Below are 26,144 nucleotides of genomic sequence, written 5' to 3'. Positions count from 1 at the left end.
AGAGCCCACCGCAGAGAAGGGTATCTTTGTGGGCTACAGTGAGACCTCAAAGGCCTTTCGGATTTACATTCCTACACAGAGGAGAGTTGTTGTCAGATGGGATGTGAAGTTCGAGGAGGACAGGGCCTTTAGGAGGTCACGGGAGTTAGAGTATCTGGATCAGCCAGACCCTCAGCAGCAGTTGAGTCAGTCGCAAGGATCGAGTGGGCAGGGATCAGGAGGATCCGGAGGTACATCTATGAGGATGTCAGGTCCATCAGTGAGCAGTGGCTCGCCGAGCCAGAGGGGTGGTGCTCCCGGCAGCATGCAGAGCAGTTCACAGAGCAGTTCACTAGGGAGTCCACTGATGGACAGTTCACACGGTACCTCAGCTTCTACAGGTTCAGGTGCAGGTAGGAGGACAGCAGACAGATAGTCAGGAGTTCAGGCTACTGATGGTGATGAGGAGGAGGAGTTTCATTCTCCTATGGGAGAAGCATGCTCAAGGAAGAGGAAGCCCAAGTGGCTTCAGGACACCTTGAGAGATGCCACATCTGTTGCTGAGCCGAAGAGGCCGGTCAGAGAGAGTAGACCACCTGAGAGGTTCTGTAGCTATATGGCGATGGTTACCAGCATCCTTGACTCTGAGCCTTCTAGCTATGAGGAGGCAGCTAGCCAGCAGGTCTAGAGAGAGGCCATGCAGGAGGAGTATTCTTCTATCATGAAGAATGATGTTTGGGAGGTGGTGCCGAGGCCTGAGGGCAAATCCGTGGTTACTTCCAGATGGCTTTACAAGGTAAAGCATGCTGCAGATGGCAGCATTGAGAAATTCAAAGCGAGGTTTGTGGCTAGAGGGTTCTCCCAGGTAGAGGGAGTTGATTATGAGGAGACCTTCGCTCCCGTGGCTCGATATACTTCGATCCACTCCATTATATCGATAGCAGCAGAGATGGGTTGGAAGATCCACCAGATGGATGTGAAGACCGCATTTCTCAATGGCTTCATACAGGAGGAGGTGTACATTGAGCAGCCACAGGGCTTTGAGGTGCATGGGAAGGAGTCCCATGTGTGCAGATTGAAGAAGGCCCTTTATGGCCTGAAGCAAGCTCCCAGAGCTTGGTACTCCAGGATACATGCATACTTGCAGGGGATGGGTTTCACAAAGAGTGAGGCAGATCCGAACCTTTACTTTATTGTGATTGGTGAGGAGCCTCTCATTCTGGTGCTGTATGTGGATGACTTGATCATTACAGGTGCAGAGAGACTCATAGAGCACTGCAAGAGAGATCTTGCGGCGGAGTTTGAGATGAAGGACATCGGCTTGATGCATTACTTTTTGGGTTTGGAGGTGTGGCAGGAGGAGGGTCATTTCTTCCTGGGGCAGGGGAAGTATATTGTGGACATCCTTAGCAGATTCCACATGGAGGATTGTAGACCCATGTCGACACCGATGATCACCAACTGGAAGAAGCTTCATGCTTCGGATTTCGAGTTGGTGGATCCCACATTGTACAGGCAGCTGATTGGTTCCTTGATGTATTTGGTCAACACTAGACCAGATATCTGTTTTGCAGTCAACACGATGAGTCAGTTTATGTGTGAGCCTAGGAAGGTTCACTGGGTGGCTGCAAAACACATTTTGCAGTACTTGCAGGGGACAGTGGATTATGGTCTGGACTACAGGCAGGGAGATGGAGTGAGATTGGCAGGATACACTGATTCTGATTGGGCAGGTTGTGCTTCTGATAGGAAGAGCACTTCAGGGTGTTGTTTTGGGTTGGGTTCAACAGTAGTGTCATGGTTCAGCCGGAAGCAGCAGTCAGTAGCACTGAGTTCAGCGGAAGCAGAGTATATGGCAGCCAGTCTAGCTAGTTGTGAGGCCATCTGGCTTCGCAAGATGTTGTTTGGCTTATTTGGTCAGCCGTTCAGACCTTCAGTGATTTACTGTGATAATCAGAGTTGCATTAAACTCACGGAGAATCCAGTATTTCATGACAGGTCAAAGCATATCGGGATCAGATATCATTTCATCAGAGACTATGTTCAGAAGGGAGCTGTGAAGCTTGAGTATATTTCCACTGATGAGCAGGTTGCAGATATCCTTACCAAAGCCTTACCACGGGGCAAGCATGTCTACTTCAGAGACAAGATGGGTGTGGTGAGGAACACCTTCCTCGGTAAGAGGGAGTGTTGAAATTTGGTACCGGAGGATGGGTGGTTCCCTTAGGCCTTGATCTTTGGCCTAGGGAAAAGTGTCCAAAAGAATTTAATTTTTCTCCTAAAGTGACTTTATAATTTTATAAAGTTAAATCTAATTTAAAAGTGACTTTAAGTGATAAAGTTATTAAGTCTAATTTTAAAGTGACTTTTATAAAGTCAATGAAAAATTAGAAAGGAAAGGTGACTTTGGAAATAAATGACTAAGTGGGTCTTTATTAAGGTGGGGTGAATTAAAAAATAGAAAGTGAGATTTAAATGGGCATTTAATCTCAACCATTGATCTAAATCTATTTCAGCCATTGGATTTAGAGATCACCCAAAAGTCACTTGGATCACCCAAAAGTCACTTGGAGTTATATTAAAGGAGGAAAAGGAGGAAAAGGTCATTCATTATTTCATGAGCAGATTGGGAGAAGGAGAGCAAGAGAGAAAGAGAGATTTCTGAGCAGGAAGGAGAAGGAGACAGTAGCTTGGCACACATTCCAAGGCAGCAGTTGAGCAGATTTGTACAATTGATTCAGCACATAGTGAAAGGCAGATTTTTGCACAAACATCGAGGAGCAGTTTGCTGATTTTTCTGCACACAAAACGGAGGTCGTACAGCATTTATTGCTGTCCTGTTTGCTGTAATTTCCAGATTGCTGTGAGACACGGGAAAGGAGATAAGTTGTAAATTTGCTTGCTGATTTTTCGCTGAATAATTCTCACTGTAAAAAGGCAATTTTCAGAAATAAAGAAGAGCTCTCAAACTGGTTTTCCCAAAGAGTTGTAGGGGGTTTTTCCAGGGTCAAGTTGACCAAAAATATCAGTGTTTTAATGTGTTTTAATGGCTGTTTTTGATTGCTGATTTTTATTTCTGCAATTTCCAACATTCTGAAAAATTTCCAGAATTTGTGTTTTCAGCCATATTTATTTTTTTCAGTCTGTTAAATGTATGGTAATGGGAATGGGCATTTAACTACATGGGAGAAATAAGGTGAAACTGAAAACCGGGGTGGGAAAACAGAAATTTTTACAGTTAGTCATTGCAATTTATAAGTTGCAATGAATAAAATCATATGTCTATTGGATATAGATGAAACATGTGTATCTGTATTTATTTCTTTGGACAAAAATTTCTCAAGTTTCCAGGATTTGAAGGTAACATATCGCAAAAAATAATATTAAAGTTTTAAATCATTTTTATGTTTTTTTTGGGTCAAGTAAGAGTGGAGCCTTCAACTAATCGATAAAAGATTACATACAGTACACGTCTTTACAAGTGTAAAGACCAACAAAAGACAAACCCGTTGATGGTTAACAGACAACAGGGTCAACAAAACCCAAAATCATATATCGCATCGCGGAGTTACAAAGACTCAAAAGCATATGCACACAGGATTCCCGACTTGCGATATGTGACTTCCCTTTTACACCGTTGATCTCGTCCATGAGATTTATGGCTATCTAAATATCGCATCACACGATCATGTGATTTCATCTCTCTCACATGCGATATGCAATAAAATCCAAGCTTCAAATAAATTGAAACGATTGCTATAATCTTCTTGGGTTCCCTTGCCCAAGCCTTATCGCTCAATCTCCACCATCTATCTTACCTTCAATCCGACGATTAAGACTTCCTCCAATCAATAGAGTTGCTCGGTGATCCAACGCCGAAGATCAAAACCCATTTGATCTGACGGTCCTTAATGACATCACATCGGACCACTTACACGACATTTAATAGCCTTAAGGAGTTGATAGGATTATACAACCTTAATCTATAAAAGTTCGGGTTCTCCCTTAAGGTTGAAGTTCGAACCCATTATGGCCCGATATCGGTTGGATGACGAAGGCCATTAAATCCTATGATCTGTGACCCTTTGTCTAGCATACAGATTAACTAGCTCTCGACCCCCGTAGTTGACTATGACGTAAGCATTGACTGTGGGATTGACGATTAGGATTTATTGCAGAATTTCAACCAAACTCAAGGACTTCCTCTCTCTCCTACTCCTGCTAGTCTACTGATCATCATCAATCCACCATGTTGATTTGATGGTCCAGATTGATTCTCACCTTTCACCTTCTGCCAATACTTAGATTGAATCTCCGTCATTAATTTCTTAGCTCCATCTTATGCAACTTAAACCTAGCCTCCCATCACGAAAAAATCTCATTTGTTGATCTTCTAGATCCACCGGATACTGTGCATCAAAACTTCACTTCTTCTCTATTCTCTTCATTTGAGTTTTCATAGATAGGATTTACTACGACACTTCAACCAAGCACAAGGACTTCTGCTCTCTCCTACTTCTGCTAGTCTTCCTCCTACTCATTATTCATGGTTTGGAAGTGCACCATATCTTTGGCAGCCTATTGTTGACAATCATCATGCAGTTTACCAGAGGGTATAGAATTCCAATCATGCCGAATATAGCTTTCCTTACATAGCACTCCTTCATTCGCCAGATGATTAGCTAACATATTGGATTTTCTTCGCACACGAACGAAGCTGAAGGTTCTCAGGGTTCGCAAGTTGGAATGAATCTGCTGAAAGACCTGTGATGACCTCCAATGTTTCGACACTTTTCCAAGTGCTGTTCCATTACACATTTTCTTGGCTACATTAATGACCAATTCAAAGTCAACTTCAATGATGGCATTGTTTAAATTTGACTCGATCAGGATTTCTAGGCACCACTTTAAGGCCATGAGCTCTGCCATGTTATTAGTGGCAGTCCCCAAATGACTGTGAAAGATATCCTTTATGCTCCCCTACTCATCTCTTATGAAACTGCCAAATCCAACCATCCCTGGGTTGCCCTTAGAAGCCCCATCAATATTGATTTTCAAAAAACCATGAGGAGGAGTCTGCTAGATATCTTTACCAATAGTTGTTTTGCTCACACTCTTGTTAGTGCCTTGGGGAACCAGAGAATGGAGACCCAACTGTAGCAATATGCTAGCATCCTGGGGTGATGGAAGGTCCTCAGGAATTTTCCACATAAGGGCTCGTATAGTATCTTTGAGCTGTTGTAAAATTTGGACAATGATGTTTTGGGTTGAGCTTGTTTTGTTCTTGAAAATCTTGCCATTACATTCTGTCTAGACATCCCATAAAATAAAGCCTGGAACTAGAGTCCAAGCCTTGTTAATTATTTCATTACCTAAGAAGTCTTTCCTCTAATTCATCAAAGTGTTGGTGATGTTGAGTCTATCCCTGTCAGTTTGCCTAAAGACTGAGGGGGCCCAATCCCACAAGGTTGAGGTGAAGGGGTGGCGGTTTAGTAAATGTTCCATTGTATCCTCCTGTAAGCCACATAGATGGAATTTTGATGGGCCACCAAATCCCCTTTTCAAAATATTATCCCGTGTGAGGATTTTATTTTGGTGAACCAACCACATAAACAACTTGATTTTCATCCATTGCGAGTTCTGCCAAAGGTCATTCCAAACCTGATCAGGGTTTGGATAATTAAAACCTAGGGCCATGCGTTTAGCTTCTTTGAGGTTAAAGGTGCCTTCAACATTTCTACCCCATCTTAGTTGGTCAGAAGAGGATGACACCAAAGTATTCCTCTGCTCTAGGTCAAGAGCAAGGGAATCTGCCTGGGCCTTCAAAGGACTCTCTTCACTATAACCAAGATCCTTCCACATTCTCCATTTACCATAAGTAAACCTTTGTTGTCAGTGTCATTTTTGAGAGCGGTTAGTTATTCTCTAAACATATTTGGTTCCTGCTGCTAGTTATCCTCCCAAAACCGTGCAAGGTTCCTAGCTCAGATATCCCAAAAACTATGTTCTTAGACAATGGATCTATTCTCCCAATCAAGGTTCCAAATGTGGGAACCCTTGATGAGCCCTAACATTCGTATATGATCCCTCTCCTGCCAATTATTTGCATATTTCTATTTCCAAAGCTTGGCCCAAGGGGTTGCCGATTTCTTGAGCCACCTCCACCAAATTTTGGCTCCCAAAACTCTGCTGAGGATTTCAGGTTCATGAAGCCCCAAACAACCATGGGCCTTAGGTTTGTAGAGCTTGTCCCAAGCTACCAAAGTCCACTTCTTTTTCTCTTCTCCTTTTCCCCAAAGAAAATCTCGTTGAATACTCCTGATTTGTTGCATAACCCCTTTGGGAGCAGGAAGAGCTGAAAACATGCAAATGAGTATAGCCTGTAAGATAACCTTTGTAAGCACAAGACGCCCCGCCAAATTCAAAAACCTACAGGTCCATTTCCTAACTTTGTCCTAAATTTTATTAGTTAACGTCTCCCACACTCCCTTGCTAATAGGTTTGTCAGTAAGAGACATTCCAAGGTACTTGGAAGGTAACTGATCCCCTTGAAACTCGAGAATTCTGGTGAGGCTCCTCTGAATAGAAATATCAGTGTTGAAAAAAAACACCTTTGATTTGTTGAGGCTTACCACTGTATCAGTGGCCAAAGTAAAGTTATTCAGGATTTGTTTGAAAGCTATGGCTTCCTTGATCGTAGGAATGCCCTACAACATTGTGTCATCAAAAAATTGTTGATGAGTAGAAGCAACACCATTTGGGGTAAGTTTCAGACCCTGGATTCTTCCTTCAACATTTGGCATTTTGATCTCTCTGCCTAACCCTTCCATCATGAGAACAAAGAGGAAGGGGGAGAGCGGATCCCCTTGTCTGAGACCCCTAAAAGGCATAAAGTTTCTAGAGGGAGAGTCGTTAAGAAGAATGGAGAAGCTAGCCATGGATACAATGGCCATAACCCATCTTATCGAGTTGTGGTCGAAGCCATAAGCTCTTAGCACTACCGTGATGTAATACCAACTTAGCTTATCATACGCTTTCACTAGGTCCAGTTGCATGGTCATACCAGCTTTCTTATTTCTCTTAAGAGAGTGTACCACCTCATGAGCTTGTACGATGTTGTTAAGAATTTGTTTTCCTTCCACAAATCCAGTTTTCCCCTATGAGACGAGAGCAGGAAGAAGAGGCTTGAGTCCGTTAGCGATCACTTTGGAAATAATTTTGTACACTGCATTACATAAGGCTATGGGTCTGAATCTGTCCGATGTCATAGCTTTTCCTGATTCAGAATCAAAGCTATGAAAGAGGCATTAAGAGCTTTCAAAACAGTTTTGGATCTTCTAGAGTCTTCCACAACATCAAGGATATCTTGTTTGATTGTTTTCCAACAAGCTTTGAAGAAGTTCACATTGAAACCATTAGGGCCAGGAGCTTTCCAATTTTTCATCTCATTGATAACTTCACTAACCTCCTCTTCAGACACTCCCCAGTTAATATTGTGGTTGTCTTCTCTGGTTACAAGCTTAGGAATGAACTTTGTGAATTTGTTAATGAACCGAGTTCTGTTGACGAGAGGCTCCTCTGCTATGCTAAGGAAGTGTTGAACTAGGACAGATTCCATTTCTTTATGAGAGATGAGCTCTTTCCCTTGAGAATCTTTAAGTTTTGAAATTCTATTATGAGATCCGTGATCCAAGGTTGATCTATGAAAAAACTTTGTGTTTCTTTCTCCTTCTCTAATCCATTGCACCCTCAATTTTTTTCTCTAGAAAATATCCTCTTGCATGCACCGATCTTCCCATTCGTTCTGAGGAGAGTCAGCCTAAATTTTCTATTCCTCAGTAAAACCTTCTGAGATGAGGATCTGATTAATCTCTTGGAGTTTCTGCTCAACTTCTCTTTTGGCTTTAAAAATATTACCAAACTCTTTTTTGTTCCAATATTTAAGCCTAGATTTGATGTGTTTAAGTCTGTGCTGCAACATGAACATTTTAGTGCCTTGAATAGGCATATCTTCCATCCACCATTTGTCAATCTTGTTGGTGAAGTCAGGGTGAGAGAGTCATACATTTTCAAACCTAAAAGGTCTATTCCTCGGTGTACCCATAAAAGTAGCTTCAAGTTGGACAGGCCAGTGGTCCGAGCCACCGAAGGGAAGGATTAAAGATGACATATCAAGGCCTGTGAGAAGGAGGTCCTTTGAGATTATGAATCTATCTAATTTAGAGGCAACTTGAGAAGCCCCTCCCCTCTTATTATTCCAAGTAAAAGTGCCATTTATTGTTTCTTTGTCCACTAGCCCCATGTTATTCATGAAGTTCTGGAAGGCAATGGATTCTCTACCTAGTGTTCTGGTACCTCCCTTTTTCTCTATAAGAGATATGATCATATTGAAATCCCCTGCTAGAATACAGGGCATATCCAGATATCTCCCTCTTAGCTCCTCAAGGGAGGTGAGAAGCTTAAGTTTGTATTCTAGTTTTTGAGGACCGTAGATGTTAGTGATCATGTAGATTTCCTTATCACCCAAAGGTTGAATCACCAGCGATAGATAGTTCCTAGAAGCTTCAGCATCAAGGATTCCAAGTTTTTGAGGATCCCACAGGGTAATAATCCCACCCGCCAAGTTATCAGTGTTAACCTCTAGATACTCATACTTGATTAACCATTTGTTGTGTATCTCTTTGATCTTGTCCATCAAATATTTTATTTCCTGAATAAAAACCATAGCTAATTTTTCTTCTTTTATTCTACCGCTAAGAGTTCCTTATTTCCTTTTACTTCCTAGTCCCCTAATGTTCCAAGTTGTAAGCTTCATTAAGAAAGGTTTGTAAAGGAGTAACTGGTGAGATCCCTCATCTTACCTGAGTTAATCATAGGTTTCCCACATTTGGTTAGCAGCTCATTCTATTTTTTCCTTCCGCTTTTCCTACCTGGGTTCTTGGAAGAATGCAATGGTATATCCTCCATCGTTTCCACTCCCCTGTTCTCCTAGCTATCATGGTTTCTTTTGACTCCAAAACACTTCGTTTGTGATCTCCAAAGGAAGAGTTGTTGAACCCTGTCAAATAACGCTTTTGGCAGAGAGTCTACCCAGTTGGTGATTTCCTGCTCTAAAAACTTTTCTAGATCTAAATTCTCCCTCTCTAGAATCTCCCGTAGTTGATGGTCTTCCGTTCCAGCCTCACTTGGGGTCATCTTGTGGTCCCTACTAAGCTCCATAATTCTCGGCATATCATCCTTTTTTTTGTTGTTTTCTGGTATATCCTCCATATTAGCATCCCTTTCCTTCTCAGTGGGAATAATCTCAGATTCCTGGTTTGTCTCGTTTTTTTTTACCTCTTCTTCTAAGATCTTGAAACTATTGTTGCTCGTTTGTCCATCTTCATTAATTTTCTTTTGGTATCCCTTGCCTCCTTTCTCTTTACCCCCAACCTTAGTAAAACCTTCAGGATCCTTGCCTGTAGTGGCTTTCGTATTGCTCTAGAGCTTGTTCGATGGGTAGTCCTTGTATAGGTGCACGTGTTCATGACACTTATGGCACCTAAAGGGGATGTGTTTGTAGTCTACCGCTTGCAGCCATTCCTCATCATACACTTCTAAAATGATTACATCCAAAAGTGCCCCAGATAAGTCCATTTCCACCATATCTGGGTGAAGGAAGTGTATTTGCCTCTTAGAGTAGCATCTCAGATCTTTATAAAATTCCCTAGCTTGTTTCCGATAACCTTTAGAGAATCTGGCAGTGAATAATCTAAAGGAAGGCAGTAGAGTCTTATCCATACTGGCACCAAGGTGAAAGTTTCTTGTTCTGGGAGAAATTTCATTACCCATAGTCTCATATAAAGGCCTGCAAAAGTGTAAAAATAGGGTCATCCTTCGAACAATCTATCTTTATCCTCTAAGCTTGTGAACACCAATGTGAAGAAGCACTTGGACCCATGGTGAAAGTTAATGTTCCCCTTTGGTTTCAAGTGGTTCCTTATCCATGCTTTCAAAGCCTTCTCCGTCAGTCAAATCCCCATAAATTTACAGATAACAACATATTCTTCCATGTGTTCTCTGTGCACCTGCATCACTGGGTCACTTAAAACAACTTGAGGAATAGTGGTCGACTGGGGTTTACAGACCCCAGATGTACTCATAGGATCAACTTTCTAACTACTAACCTTTGTCCTCTTCTCCTTACTAGCTTCCTCATGATTCTCTTCCTCTCCTTGAGGTCAGATGGTTTCCATTTTTTTGTATTCATAGCCTCTGTTACCATCTCCGTTGGTATATTGAAGCGATGCAATCCATCTCCCCTACTTCTGTCTGCAACCACTTGACTATAGGAGGGAGCTGAACTCCCTCCTTTGTGTCCCACCATGGTGACCAATGACAAAACCCTAAACCAAAACCCTAGTTCAGATTGTAGACTGGCACCGAGATGCAAAATCCAATCATTTTTATGTTTTATTTTTTATTTAGGAAAGTTATTTATTTTATTCTCTCTTTCTCAAGTAGGTGTATAATTCATTCGATAATGTGATGGCAGTGAATTATTTTGGTATTTGACCAAAAGTTAAAATGCATCTTGCAATATTTATATATATATATATATATATATATATATATATATATATATATATATATATATATATATCTATCTATATATATATATATGTATGTATATATATATGTATATCTATATATATATATATGTATGTATATATATATATATATATATATATATATATATATATATATATATATATATATCTATATATATGTATGTATGTATGTATGTATGTATGTATGTATGTATGTATGTATATATATATATATATATATATATATATATATATATATATATATATATATATATTCTTTTAATTTTCATTAGTTGAAATAGCTTTGGTTTTATTTTCCGATCATTGCAATTCTAGCAATATTTTAAATTACAGGCATGACCCTTATCATCAAATTGTTTGAATCGTATTAATTTATATATTTTTTTTCACTCGTAACTTTATGTTTTCAGTTCACATAGAAAATTTAAATGATGTCTCACAATAGCTTATCACGTCATCGTACCCGTGCTTTAAAAAGTATCCTGCAAAATAATTTACATCTTATTAAAAACAAACCTTGACTAGGGATATGATTTTTTCAAAATTTAATTTAGTTTTAAAATGAGGAAATTGTGTATATATATAATTAAAAATATTTTTACTCAATGCCCTAATACCGACTAATCCACTCTTCGTCGAGAGTAGGGCTTTTCTTAGCCTTCCCTTTGTGGCTTAGCTCCAAGGGCAGATCTTTGGCTAGTCGGGGTCGGGTTTTTTTATTGGTTAGAAAGTTGAGTTTTGCTAAATGTGATATTTGTTGTTAATTTTATTAATGTTTACAATAATATCTAAAGAAAGAAAATATTTTAATATTTATTAGGCTAAATATAGTTTACGGAACATATTATTTCTTTATATGCTTGATGTATTAGGCTATTTTTCTATTTGTTTAAGCAAATACCAACAAATAAAATTCAACACCATTAGTTTAATATCCTAAACTGATGCGTGACCTAAAATTGAAGTTCAATTACAAATTTGTTGTGTTAATTGTCTCGAAATAATAATATTTTGCATTGGTGTTCTCTTTAGTGGAAGTAAAGAATATATAATATATGCATAGGAATGACTAAATAACACAAATTTGCAACTAGAAATTCATTGAGGTTGATTGCATACATCGAAAATTAGATTGAAACAATACCTGAATAATTTAAAAAAACAATAGAAAAATAATTGAATATGTTTCTCATCCATTACCATCCATGAAGATACTCAAACTAGAACACTTGAAGGCAGATGTTTATGTTTTGGGCTGCCTTAGAAATAATTGGATGGTCATGCATTGAAATTATAATGCCCTCACCCCCTCAAAGAGGTGAGGTGGAGCATGGTTAGAAATTTATGCCAATTTCTCATTTGCTACCTAACCTAAATAAACTAGTTTGGGACATGTAAATCTGTTAAAGACTTCATTTCATTACACAAAACTGATATTGGCCTCCAATTACTTGAACCAGAGAGGTCAAGGAAATGTTGAATACCTTCACCTACCCCCTTAATACGTAATTCTCCTCATTAAATTCTCCCTAATATAAATTCCCATGTCGATGTTGAACTCTAATGACAACCTCTTCCTCCTGGAATGAACAACTATTTTCAAAGAACTTTACATAACTCTCGTTTATCTTTAATACATAGTCATAGTCAGACGATAAAAGGAAAACGAGCCATGAAATTAATTATCAAGTTAATATAATATAATTTAATACTTTATAATTAATATAATAAAGTGAGTTTTATTTAAAAATTAATTTAATTATTATTATTTATAAACACAATATAAATTTAAAATATTAAGAGGTTAAAGAATACTCAAAAAAGAGGTATGTTAAATAAATAAAAATATATATAAACTATAAGTATGGTAAATAAATAAAACATTTTTATATTTATTTAAGAAGTGTGGTAAATAAATAAAAATAAAAATACATTGTTGGAAAGTAAACACATCGACGATGTTTTGGAACTGAGCTCTACAACCCTATTGGTTAGGTGGCCATGAGTTAGGTAGTGCTTTGGAAAAACTATAGACTACTAAAAGCGGCAGACCCAGACACTAAGATCCAGAGGAGAATGATAGAGGAGGAGAGGGGGGGAGAGATCAATTATATTGAGATGTGGTGGCAGGGGAATGTTAGAATACCAGTAACCAATAGTAGGTAGGAGAAACAAGAAAACCAGGACAAGTCCTTAGAGTGCGATGGTAGGCTGGCACTAGAGGTAAATGTTTACCATGTGCGACAGAGAAACCAAGATTCATAATTCCGATGAACAAGATAGAGTGATACAAAACCATTGGCCTATTAAACTCGAAATCGCTATGAACCAACAGAACCAGAACAGACCCTTTAGGTTTGAGGCTTTCTGGCTAAGAGAAACTACTTTTATTGATAAAATGAAGGAATGGTGGAGAGGACTGAGAATGTGATGGAAGGAAGAAACCAAATGCACACCTTTCAAATCATATTAAAAGACCTAAAAGGAAGGATAAAGAAATGGAACAAAGAAGAATTTGGGAACATACAGAAGGAACAAGAGATACTTCAGATAAAGATGAAGAAAAAACAATAGAAAATCATAGAGGAAGGAAGAAGCGAAGAGCTTGTAGAAGAAGAGGGACTGGTTGATTTGAAAATGAGATCTAAGAAAAGTAATAAGTTATTACTGACTCATGTGCATGGATGTGCCTATGTTATTTTATCCAATGGATCGATCAGATTGAAAAATACATATACTTTGAAGCAGTAAAAGACTATAATATACAAACAGAGAAAAACACAGTAGATTTAATAAGGAGTTCACCCAATACTCCTGGGCTACATCTCCTGGTCCAACCTTCAGTGGTGGCCTCTCTATTAAGTCTTCAACCAGAATTTTTACAATAGTGAGCTCAGTTTTAGCCTCACACACAACAAATGTAATTACAAGAGCTTCACTTGAATCCCTCAAGCTTCCTCTAAGTACACAGACTCCCTCACAGCTCTGAATCTCTGTCCTAACTCTGTCTCGCACTTGCTTGCAACACTGCCTGCCTGTTTGCTCTCTGTCTGTGGCTTTTAAAGCCAACTGCGCTTCTTTTTCATTTCATATCCTCGGCTCTTAGTCTCCTCAGCCTCTGAGTGCTTCGAATCCCTTTACCAGCGTTATACAATCATTGCTTAACACATGGAGTGGAGGTGGCCACCCATTTCATAGCGCTAGAGTGCCTAGGGCCTCTGAAACGCCTGTAATGGCTGTGCTCTATTTTTACAGTGAAAATACATTTTAACAAATAAAACCCGCCAAAAATCAATATATCGGACTTCAAAGTCCTTTAAATATGATTCATTCCCCTATCGGGTCCACCCACAGGTCGCTATCGCATATCGGGAGGAACCATTCCTTTGTGTTTGGAAAATATGTTTGAATTGCAAAAATGCACTAAAACACTATAAAATCCGCATACCGGACTTGAAAATATATGCAATGCCACCTATATTATTATTGGGTTTGTAATATCGTTGCCATTATTGTTATTGTCCCCACTCCACCGCACAGTTCCGATGCAATGTGGTGATGTGATCTATCACAATCGCTCATCGCAATAACCCTTGGGCCATTATAAAGTGCTCCACTGCATTCTGCGATAGCAATCCACTGATTTAATATGGGTTGTCGATCTGCACGCTTGATTAACAGTCTAGATTCACTCTGCCAATCACCATCGTAATTTATATATATAAAGCGTCGATATCCCGCGAATAGTCTCCGTCGATTATGATTATCGATCTGATCTGGACCGTTGATCAGCCAGATCGGACAACTACTATGCATCACTTATTTTGCCTTCAATTACTCTATTTTTTTCATTGATGTCACTGGTTTTGTGCCTCTCGATAGTGTTTTTCTTCATTCGGAAGGTTTTCTTTGCCATGTTAAGGGAATTCCTTTTACGATATTTTCAATCCTTTAAAGGATTTTGGGCCTTGGGAATTATTTTTAAAAGTTTCATGAAGACTTGGAGAGATCTCTCGGATCCATTTAGATCAATCCTTCCCACTGAAAAAGGCTTTTGGACCACCAAAATTTGGTTTTCAAGCATCAACCAAGTGAGGATACAACTGCCTCACTTGTCCAATCTCTATCCATTTTGCACTGCTTGGTTTTGAACCTTTGAGTCCAATCCTTAGGTACTCAACATCTCTTATGTGCATTGGCCTCACCTTCCTGTCCATAACTGTATCTATGCTGCTAAGAGATAAGACAAAAAATGTTGCTATTATATATGTAATTACGCTCTCGAATCCAGTCATTAATTATATATGTAATTACGTAATGAAGGATATATGTCCCTTTCATTCATGATCCAATCATGAATGAGGTATGTGTGTCTATCATTCTTTATAAGATTATTATATTAATATTGTTATTAAATTACTATTAATATTGAGTTAGTATTCAATTATAATATTAACAAAAATATAATCATACTTGGAGCATCCATACATAATCCTACTTGAGATTGGACCACAATATTGAATTAGTATTCAATTATAATATTAATAGAAAAAGAATCATACTTGGAGCATCCATACATAATCCTACTTGAGATTGGACCATAATATTGAATTAGTATTCAATTATAATATTAACAGAAAAAGGATCATACTTGGAGCATCCATATATAATCCTACTTGAGATTGGACCATAATATTGAATTAGTATTCAATTATAATATTAAGAGAAAAATAATCATACTTGGAGCATCCATATATAATCCTACTTGAGATTGGACCATAATATTGAATTAGTATTCAATTATAATATTCACAGAAAAAGAATCATACTTGGAACATCCATATATAATCCTACTTGAGATTGGACCATAATATTGAATTCGCATTTAATTATAATATTAATAGAAAAAGAATCATATTTGGAGACCAAAACTTGACCACTAAATTTATGGGGATTTGGCTGATGGAGAGGGCTTTGCAAGCATGGATAAGGAACCACTGGAAACCAAAGGGGAACATTAACTTTCACCTTGGGTCCAAGGGCTTCTTCACGGTGGTGTTCACAAGCTTAGAGGATAAAGACAGAGTGTTCGAGGGAGGACCTTATTTTTACACTTCTGCAGGCCTTTATATGAGACCATGGGTAATGAACTTTGTCCCAAAACAAGAAACTTTCACGTCGGTGCCAGTATGGATAAGACTCTACTCCCTTCCTTTAGATTATTCACTGCCAGAGTCTCTAAAGGCTATTGGAAACAAGCTAGGGCATTTTATAAAGATCTCAGATGCTACTCTAAGAGGCAAATACACTTCCTTCGCCCGGATATGTGTGGAAATGGACTTATCTGGGGCACTTCCAGATGCAATCATTTTAGAAGTGTATGACGAGGAATGGATGCAAGCGGTGGACTATGAACACATCCCATTTAGGTGTCGTAAGTGTCATGAAAACAGGCACCTATACAGGGATTACCCATTGAACAAGCTGGAGAGCAATATGAAAGCCACTACAAGCAAGGATCCTGAAAGTTTTACTAAGGTTGGGGGTAAAGGGAAAGGAGGAAAACGATACCAAAAGAAAATTAATGAAGACGGACAATCGAGCCACAATAGTTTCAAGATCTTAGAAGAAGAAGTCGAAAGAAACAGACAAACCAGGAATTGGAGAATATTCCCACTGAGAAGGAAAGGGATGCTAATATGGAGGATATACCAGAAAACAACAAACAAAAGGATGATATGTTGAGCATTATGGAGCTCAGTAGGGACCACGAGATGACCCCAAGTGAGGCTGGAATGGAAGACCATGAACTGTGGGAGATGCTAGAGAGGGAGAATTTAGATCTAGAAAAGTTTTAGGACCAGGAAATCACCAAAGGAGTAGACTCTCTGCCAAAAGAGGTGTTTGAAAGGGTTCAACAACTCTTCCTCTGGAGATCACAAATGAAGCGTTCTGGAGTCAAAAGAAACCATGATATCCAGGAGAATAGGGGAGTGAAAACGATGGAGGATATATCGATGCATTCTTCCAAGAACCCGGGTAGGAAAAGAGGAAGGAAAAAATAGAATGAGCTGCTGACCTAATGTGGGAAACTTATGATTAACTTAGGTAAGATGAGGGATCTCACTAGCTACTCCTTTACAAACCTTTCTTAATGAAGCTTACAACTTGGAACATTAGGGGTCTAGGAAGTAAAAGGAAACAAGGAACTCTTAGCAATAGAATAAAAGAAGAAAAGTCATAAAGATCAGAGAGATACACAACAAATGGTTAATCAAGTATCAATATCTAGAGGTTAACACTCATAACTTGGTGGGTGGGATTCTTACCCTATGGGATCCTAAAAAACTTTGAATCCTAGATGCTGAAGCTTCTAGGAACTATCTATCGCTGGTGATTCAACCTTTGGGTGATAAGGAGATCTACATGATCACTAACGTCTATGGTCCTAAAAAACTAAAAGAAAAACTTAAGCTTCTCACCTCCCTTGAGGAGCTGAGAGAGAGATATCTGGATATGCCCTATATTATAGCAGGGGATTTCAATATGATCAGATCTCTTACAGGAAAAAAAGGCGGTACCAGAACACTAGGTATAGAATCCATTGCCTTCCAGAACTTCATGAATAACATGGGGCTAGTGGACACAGAAACAATAAATGGCACTTTTACTTGGAATAATAAGAGGGGAGCCGATTCTCAAGTTGCCTCTAAATTAGATAGATTCATAATCTCAGAGGACCTCCTTCTCACAAGCCTTGATATGTAATCTTTAATCCTTCCCTTCAGTGGCTCAGACCACTGGCCTGTCCAACTTGAAGCTACTTTTATGGGTACACCGAGGAATAGACCTTTTAGGTTTTAAAATGTCTGACTCTCTGACCCTGACTTCACCAACAAGATTGACAAATGGTGGATGGGAGATATGCCCGTTCAAGGCACTAAAATGTTCAAGTTGCAGCACAAACTTAAACACATCAAATCTAGGCTGAAAGATTGGAACAAAAAAGAGTTTGGCAATATTTTTAAAGCCAAAAGAGAAGTTGAGAAGAAACTCCAGGAGATTAATCAGATCCTCATCTCAGATGGTTTTACCGAGGAATAGAAAATTCAGGCTGACTCTCCTCAGAATGAATGGGAAGATCGGTGCATGCAAGAGGATATTTTCTGGAGACAAAAATTGAGGGTGAAATGGAATTAGAGAAGGAGAAAGAAACAAAAAGTTTTTTCATAGATCAACCTTGGATCACAGATCTCATAACAAAATTTCAAAACTTAAAGATTCTCAAGGGAAATAGCTCATCTCTCACAAAGAAATGGAATCTGTCCTAGTTAACACTTCCTTAGCATAGTAGAGGAGCCTCTCATCAATAGAACTTGATTCATTAACAAATTCACAAAGTTCATTCCTAAGCTTGTAACCAGGGAAGACAACCACAATATTAGCTAGCCAGTGTTTGAAGAGGAGGTTAGCGAAGTTATCGATGAGATGCAAAATTGGAAAGCTCCTGGCCTATTGGTTTCAATGTGGACTTCTTCAAAGCTTGCTGGAAAACAATCAAATAAGATATCCTTGATGTTGTGGAAGACTCTAGAAGATCCAAAACTGTTTTGAAAGCTCTTAATGCCTTTTTCATAGTTTTGATTCCAAAGTAAGAAAAAGATATGACACTGGACAGATTCATACCCATAGCCTTAAGTAATGTGGTGTACAAAATTATTTCCTAATTGATCGCTAACAGACTCAAGCCTCTTCTTCCTGCTCTCGTCTCAGAGGAGAAAACTGGATTTGTGGAAGGAAGACAGATTCTTAACAACATCATACAACCTCATGAGGTGGTACACTCTCTTAAGAGAAATAAGCAAGCTAGTATGGTCATGCAGCTAGACCTAGCGAAAGCTTATGATAAGCTAAGTTGGTATTACATCAGGGCAGTGCTAAGAGCTTATGGCTTTGACCATAACTCGATAAGATGGGTTATGGCCCTTGTATCCATGGCTAGCTTCTCCATTCTGCTTAACGACTCTCCCTCTAGAAACTTTATGCCTTTTAGGGGTCTCAGACAAGGGGATCTGCTCTCCCCCTTCCTCTTTTTTCTCATGATGGAAGGGCTAGGTAGAGCGATCAAAATGGAAAATGCTAAAGGAAGCATCTAGGCTCTGAAATTTACCTCGAATGGTGCTACTTCTACTCATCAACAATTTGTTGATGAAACAATGTTGTAGGGCATTCCTACGACCAAGGAAGCTAGAGCTTTCAAACAAATCCTGAATGAATTTACTTTGGGTGCTGGTACAGAGGTAAGCCTCGAAAAATCAAAGGTGTTTTTTTTCAACACTGACATTTCTATTCAAAGGAACTTCACCAGAATTCTTAGGTTTTAAGGGGATCAGTTACCTTCCAAGTACCTTGGAATGCCTCTTACTGAAAAAACTATGAGAAAGAGAGTGTGGGAGTTGGTAACTAATAAACTTCAGGACAAAGTTAGGAAATGGACTTGCAGGTTTTTGAATTTGGTGGGGCGTCTTGTGCTTACAAAGGCTGTCTTGTAGGCTATACCCATTTTCATGCTCCCAAAGGAGTTATGCAACAAATCAGGAGTATTCAACGAGATTTTCTTTGGGGAAAAGGAGAAGAGAGAAAGAAGTGGGCTTTCGTAGCTTGGGACAAGCTCTACAAACCTAAGGCCCATGGTGGTTTGGGGCTTCATGACCTTGAAATCCTTAGTAGAGTTTTGGGAGCCAAACTTTGGTGGAGGTGGCTCAAGGAATCGGCAACCCCTTGGGCCAAGCTTTGGAAATAGAAATATGCAAATAATTGGCAAGAGAGGGATCATATCTGAATTTAGTGCTTGTTAGTGCCTAAATCTACCTCAGGCTGAGTGTTGGGTGATACTATGTTCGTTTAATTCCGTTGTAGTATTTACCCAACTATTTAATTTATCAATCCGAGGTCCGTAGACTTACGAGACACATGCACTGTATATGCAGGACTGAAGTGGAGCTAATCTAATCTAATCTAATCTAAATTACTGAAATCAAATTAAAGCATTGAAACACTAACTAGGAAAGCATGAAATTGCATAAAGGAAAATAAATACAACATGTGAAGAAGTGAATGGCAAACAACATATGTGAGCTCACAACAATAAAACTATGTTAAATTATATTACAATAACTAAATTACAAATCATGAAAGCATAAGAATATGACACAAAGTAATCTCCATTCTCTATTATTCATTATTCATTCCAATGAAGAGAGAGCACTCTCTTATATACATCAGGAAGATAACCTTTCCATAATTACATTCAAATATTCCCTCAAGCACTCTCAACTAGTTTCCTATTATTACAAGATATCATCGCACAAATCTCTCAACCATGATCCCACAAATCTCTCAACTATCTTGGGTAAGATATGTCTCCATGATTTTCTCCTTAGGATAAGATATGTCTCCATGATTTTCTCCTTGATAAGATATGCCTCCATGATTTTCTCCTTGATAAGATATGCCTCCATGATTTTCTTCGTAGAAAAAGGCTTTCATAATTATCTCCTTGATATGGTGGAGGAGACATGTTTCCTACACATAACAAAACTCACATATTCTTGAGATATATAAAAATATGTACATTTTCTAATAATTAATCATAAATTTACTTATAAAACAAAAATGAATAAAATTGGAAAATAAGAAGGTGAAACCCAAGTGTATGTAGGAAAGTGATATGATAACAGGTTAATGGAATGATGAAATGCAAGGAAAAAGGTGGATGAAAATATGACATTTCTGAGTCCCAACATCCTCCCCAACTGAACTTGTTGCATGTCCTCATGCAACCATGCATGGGTATCTTTTAAGAATATTTGGCATATTGAACTTTGGCTTTACATGATGATGTCTTAAATGTTTCCAGGATATATGAGAGACATTTAGTAACAATTTACATTTTCTTATGGTTGGTTCTTGTGTGACAACCATGAATATGGTTGGTTCTTGTGTGACAACCATGAATACAAATAATGTTGGTTCTTGTGTTAACAACATTCATTTCATTTTCTGTTCTCTTTTCTTCAATAATGTAAACACTCACTGGAAATCATAATGTGCATAAGAAAGCCCTTTTGTAATATTAATGAAGCATGCCAATATTGCGTATGAAACAAAGTGCAACAAAGTATCATTGGAAAATAAATGTTGGTGAATGGTAAATGGAGTGATAGTGGTGAAGAAATGGAATCATGGAAGTGAATATGTAGTGAATGTAGTTCTCCCCCCCCTCAACTGAATTGGTTGCATGTCTGCATGCAACTTAACATGGCGTGTGAAAGGAAATGTAGCATGGTGAGGGAATTTTCCAAAATATTCAAGTTAGCATATAAGGAATTGCATGATTAAAGATTAGAAAACAACATACCTCTACTTACCCAAGAATGATGAAGTATGCAATAGGAATGTAGCTGCTGCTGCTGCTGGATCAGGAAAATGTGACTGATGTAACTGGATCCTGGAGAATGAAGGAATCTGAACTGCTGATGCTGAATCATGGAAAAGATAAATGCTGAGAGTGGTACTGTGGTACTCTCATAGATCAGAATGCATGCTGCTGTGACTGCTGAGGGAGTCATGAAAAAGTGTATAGTCTTCACCCGCTACAAACCCGATGGTACAATTCTAAACATGTGAATGAATGTGTCGATGTCGAGCATGAATAGAAATCATTGGATTACCGGCCATTGATGTATGCCGTTAACCAATGCGAGGCAACTCACCATTGATGTCAATGAGTGCCAAGGTACCGGAGTACATCTTGCGAAGTGCGAATGGATGTGTCGAGGTCAAGCCACTTGCAAGATCTGATGATCAAGGGACATTGATGTATTCCCATGATCGCCAGCGAGAGAACTTGTCATTAAGGCATGCAAGCCTCTAGGTACTCAAAATGAACTCTAGTCTATTTCCCAGGTAAGGTGCTGATGTCGATGGGGAAAGACTTGTTTAAAGGTGGGCCTTAAGGAATCCCACATCAGTCAACGTGAGTTTGTACAAAAAGATTTGGTAGGACTATAAATGGAAAGAACTCACGGACAAGCAGTGTGGATCAGCATGGCTAGGAAATCAAGGTAATGTGATCATGGAAAGGGAATGAGTTTAATTCAGAAGGCAAACTTAGAAGGAAAAACTAAACTAAAAAGGATAAATGGATGTATGCGATTTAGAAAAATATGCGTGCATGAAGTCGTGAAAGATAAGGAAATGGAAGATGGGCTGCAACACAAGGATGGTCTAGGTATGTGGAAGGAAAAATGGAAGTAATCATGACGCAAAAGGTGTGTAGTGGAAAATGTCATGATATGTGCAGTGAAGAATTTGTTCCTTCAAGCGTCCAATGATGCATGTTTCATTGTGATTTGGAAAAATCACTTTGCATACTCTGAAAAACTTAGCACCATTCCTGCATAAAAATTGTCATCTTCGTGTGCCATCTCCATCGATCCTGTATGAAGTGACTCAAAAACAAATTAGCGCATTTCAAGAATTTACAAAATGTCCATTTTTTTTTTAATTATTTTCCGAAATAACTCTAATTGTGGATGAAAAAGGTGTCGCATCGTAATGTTGAGCTTTCTGCATAAGCTTCTCGTTGTCCTACACATAACACCAATCTCATTTCACTTGTTAGTATATGCATCCTAACTTTTGCCCATAAATTCACAAAAAAAATCCAACATACTTTGATTTCCCCCCAACTAAAATTATTGCATGTCCTCATGCAATTTACTCATTGATTGTGCAACACTTTTTCAAAATGTTTTGATTGATTTGCAGGAAAATTGATTGAAAACATTCAAAAATGTTGCTGTATTTCTGAGGGAACAAATAGTTAGTTTATGAATGAATGAGGGCAATTGATTTTTTTTTTTTTTTTATTTTATTTTTATTTTTTTAATTTTTTTTAATTTTATGTATTAAAAACAAAAATAATAAAGAATAAAAAAAATTAAACCTGATTAAAAAACACCCATGAAAGAAAGTACTTGCATAACTATAGAACACACATATGGCCCAAAAAAAAAAATCCCCATTACAAACCACAGGAGGTAATAGGAAAGATGCAATTGAATAGGAGGCTCTGGAAGAGGAGAGTTTTAGGAAGGCAGGGGATTGATACAGTCTTGACATTCCGATCACATTACTTCAGGTGAATTTTCAGTTGTTTTGGTTGAAATTCCAGTAACGGGAATGCTGCCAGCAGCGCACGCTCGTCGATGGTCTTATCTCAGAGCTGTCTCTTCAAATCATAGCCAGAATTCTGGGGCCGCTGGAAAGACATGGTGTGCCGTGCCTTTTGCTGATCGCAGAGCTGCAAGCAATCCAATGACAAGACCTATAACCCTATGCCAGACAAGACAGAATGATAATGATCTCCTCAATGAAGTTATACTGGAGGCACGGGAGCGATTGGAGAAGAGACTGAGGGCATCATCAACATCGAATAGGAGGGATAGTCATGTTAGGCGGGTTAACAATAGAGAACAGGTTTATGTTGGTGGTTTAATTGCTGAAGCAAGACAACCATCGAAGCTTTGTGAAGGACCTGTTATCGGCGAAATGATGGGATTGGCCGAAAAGGACCGTGTGTTACATGACTCGGGCAGGAGGTCGTGGGATCGAAGCCGTTCCAAGAAATTATGACATGTTTTTATTTACAATTTGTACCATGCATAAGCAAGAGGATCAACACGTGGAGGGAGGATCCAGAGCCATAACAGTCTCAGTCAAAATATTGCCAATCAATTCTCCATGGATATGTAACACAAACCAAAGGATACATTCTAATTATAATGATGTTGCAGGAAATCAGATGCATACAAGTCAAATAAATAACCAATACATTCTGAGATCCAAAACTAATCGAAAATTTCAGATCAGAATTCAGCAATAAGTAATCAAATTGTCTCTAGCAGTCCCGTAGTCACTGTGCCTCAGATTTGGTCAATTAGGCTACCATGAACAATTTGGAAGCCGACATTAACACAAGTCAATTGATTGTCATCGGCATCAATCAACTTCATCTTAAGCGTATATGAGCCAGGTGGAGTGAATCCTGGCATGTTGTCTTGGTACAAAGATCATGACTTTTCGTATGGACAGTACTCCATAAAAAAATACATGAATACGCAATTGTCCACGAGAAAGCGCCTCGTCCGAAATTGCAGAAATCTTAAATGTGGCCGGAGCACCGCTCACAACTGGATTAGGATTGATATCCACCGATTTAACCTTCACCGGGTAGCTGGTATCCAAATCACAATAAGTAGACTCCGATGCTGCCGCATTTGCTAATGAAATCAATGAAGAGTTCACCACGAAAACCAGAAGTACCCAACAGAGCGATTTTCCGTCCATTTGTACGAATCGATGAAGAATTTCTGGATGAAAAGTTCAAGGAAACAAAATTTGATCAGAGAAACAAAATTGTAATCGAAAGCATGAGCACATTGGCAACAAGAGACAGTAAAGTGTATCCACATCGCTCAAACAAGAACCATACTGTTGTTGCAACTGCAATGACACCACTGCTAATATTTCTTCTCCTCCAAAGGATCAAATCAAGAGCCTTTCCTGGTCCCAGGATTTCATGGAGAGATCCCTTTAAATTGAAGAGTGGGAAAGGCTGTGGCTTTATTATCGATTCCTCGGCCTCCAAAGTATTATTGTTCTCCCCTGCCATTGTCCACGCAACGAAAGCAAGGATTCTCCACAAAAGTTTCCAGATTGGGCTTAAATAACAATTCTACGTCTGTCCCGTCCTAAGGCCAAGCGAAAACTTCTCACAGAAAATCTTGAAATCGGATCGCGAGTCAAAGGAATGTGAGCTTTTATACAAAGAGAAATCACAACCATGTGGCTGCAATCATCCATTCCGAATAGTAAATTTACAGCAGGGAGTCGGGACCGCCTTCAATTAAGTTTGTCTTGGTCCCAAAAGGGCAGTTCAGGGGGTATGGTGTAAAAAATCGTGGCACTCCCCGGCTGCTGATGAACAACAACTGGATTAGCAAGGCGTCGGAGCCACCGTGCCTTTAATTTAGTTATGCAAATCGGATACTGGGATGTAAATTGTGTTTGCTCTGCTTTATTTGCAGCTTTCCCTCATTTATGGGTTTGAAGTTTCAGAGGTGAAGATTTAGGAATATGTGTTTGTGCAGATAAAGAGAAGCGAGTCAGCTGTTGATAGATCGAATTGCGAGGAAGAGATGTCAGTGTGAAGACAAATAAAAGCGAGTCAAAAGGTGGGAAGGGGTGTTACAGAGGAGAAAGGACTACCTGAATGGCGGATTTGAGTGGGGATCCAACAACTATTTTGTTATTTTTTTTATTTATTTTTTGTTATTTTTATTATTAATAGTGTAGAAAATGAAATTAATCCTATCTTTAAAAACAAAAATGGTTAGCTTTAAATTTTCTTTTTAACAAATGGACACAAAAATTTGCATATTGAAAGATGTTTTGATCAAGCATAGTGCAAACATTTATTTATTCCTGAAATTAGTCTAAATCATCCCTATTTTCTGATCCTCAAGATCGTACAAAGACGCAGGAGGAGAGCATACTTATTCTAAGCAAAACTGAAACCTATTTTCTGATCCTCGAGATCGTACAAAGACGCAGGAGGAGAGCATACTTATTCTAGGTAAAAGCAGAATTAAAAATGAAAGCAAAAACTAAAACTGAAAGCCTACCTACTCTATACTAATTAGAATTTACAAATTAGTTACGTGTAGTTAAACTTCCAATGAAGCCATTCACGTAGCAGTGACAACAATAGATTCAGTAGCAGGTTTTCAAATGATGGATGAAAATATTTGACAGTGAATGAGTCTGGTTGCTGTAACTGCAAATCAACTAAAAAATTAAAAGATGAATCTAATCTAGTAGTTACCTGGAACCATTGTTCGATGAAGCTTTGATAAGCACAGTTACTCTTACTCAGATTATGCTGTAATTCCTGTTCTTCTTCTCCGATCTGCTGCTCTTCTTCCTCGATCTCTTGTTCTAATGATTGTTCGCCATCAGATACGCAAGATTCTTCAGATGTTGATATTTCTTGGGCAGTAGTTGAACTTTCAATTTTTGTCAAGATCTCCTTTTCCAGGGAAGAGGAGATTCCAACTTCTGCAAGGATCTGAGTGAGTAGTTCCAAGCTGACACTCATTATAAAATCATGTTGAAAGGAAAAAAAAACAAATAAAAATCAGCACACTAAAAACAAAAAGGACCACAGAAATAATCTTGAATTCAATAATTCAATTAAACCCTCTTACAAGGATTGCACATTCATTGAGTAATTGAATGTTTTAATTATAACCATGAACCATGAATTCATCACACATTCTTCACAGTTGCGAAAATCAAACACACCTGCAGAAATCAAAATTCACACTTGCATAAATGTAAACACACCCTACATGCCCTGATCCATAAGAGGTCGAGCCCATTACGGTATCTCGAATGCGATGCGTAGGCTGTTCCCCACGTCTTACTGCA

The 26,144-nt window shown here is 38.6% G+C and overlaps 1 pseudogene; it reads right to left on the bottom strand.

Annotated features, from left to right (window-relative positions):
- Positions 1-23,536: 23,536 nt before the first annotated feature.
- On the bottom strand, positions 23,537-24,226 carry LOC149224495 (MD-2-related lipid-recognition protein ROSY1-like; annotated as a pseudogene).
- Positions 24,227-26,144: the final 1,918 nt, after the last annotated feature.

This window comes from Pinus tabuliformis, chromosome Q (genome assembly GCF_031772625.1).
Source record: "Pinus tabuliformis cultivar Carrire ecotype Pingquan chromosome Q, CPIR1, whole genome shotgun sequence".
Lineage (NCBI taxonomy): Eukaryota > Viridiplantae > Streptophyta > Pinopsida > Pinales > Pinaceae > Pinus > Pinus tabuliformis.
Note: the sequence above shows the minus strand (reverse complement) of the source record. Positions and strands in the feature narration are given on the sequence as shown.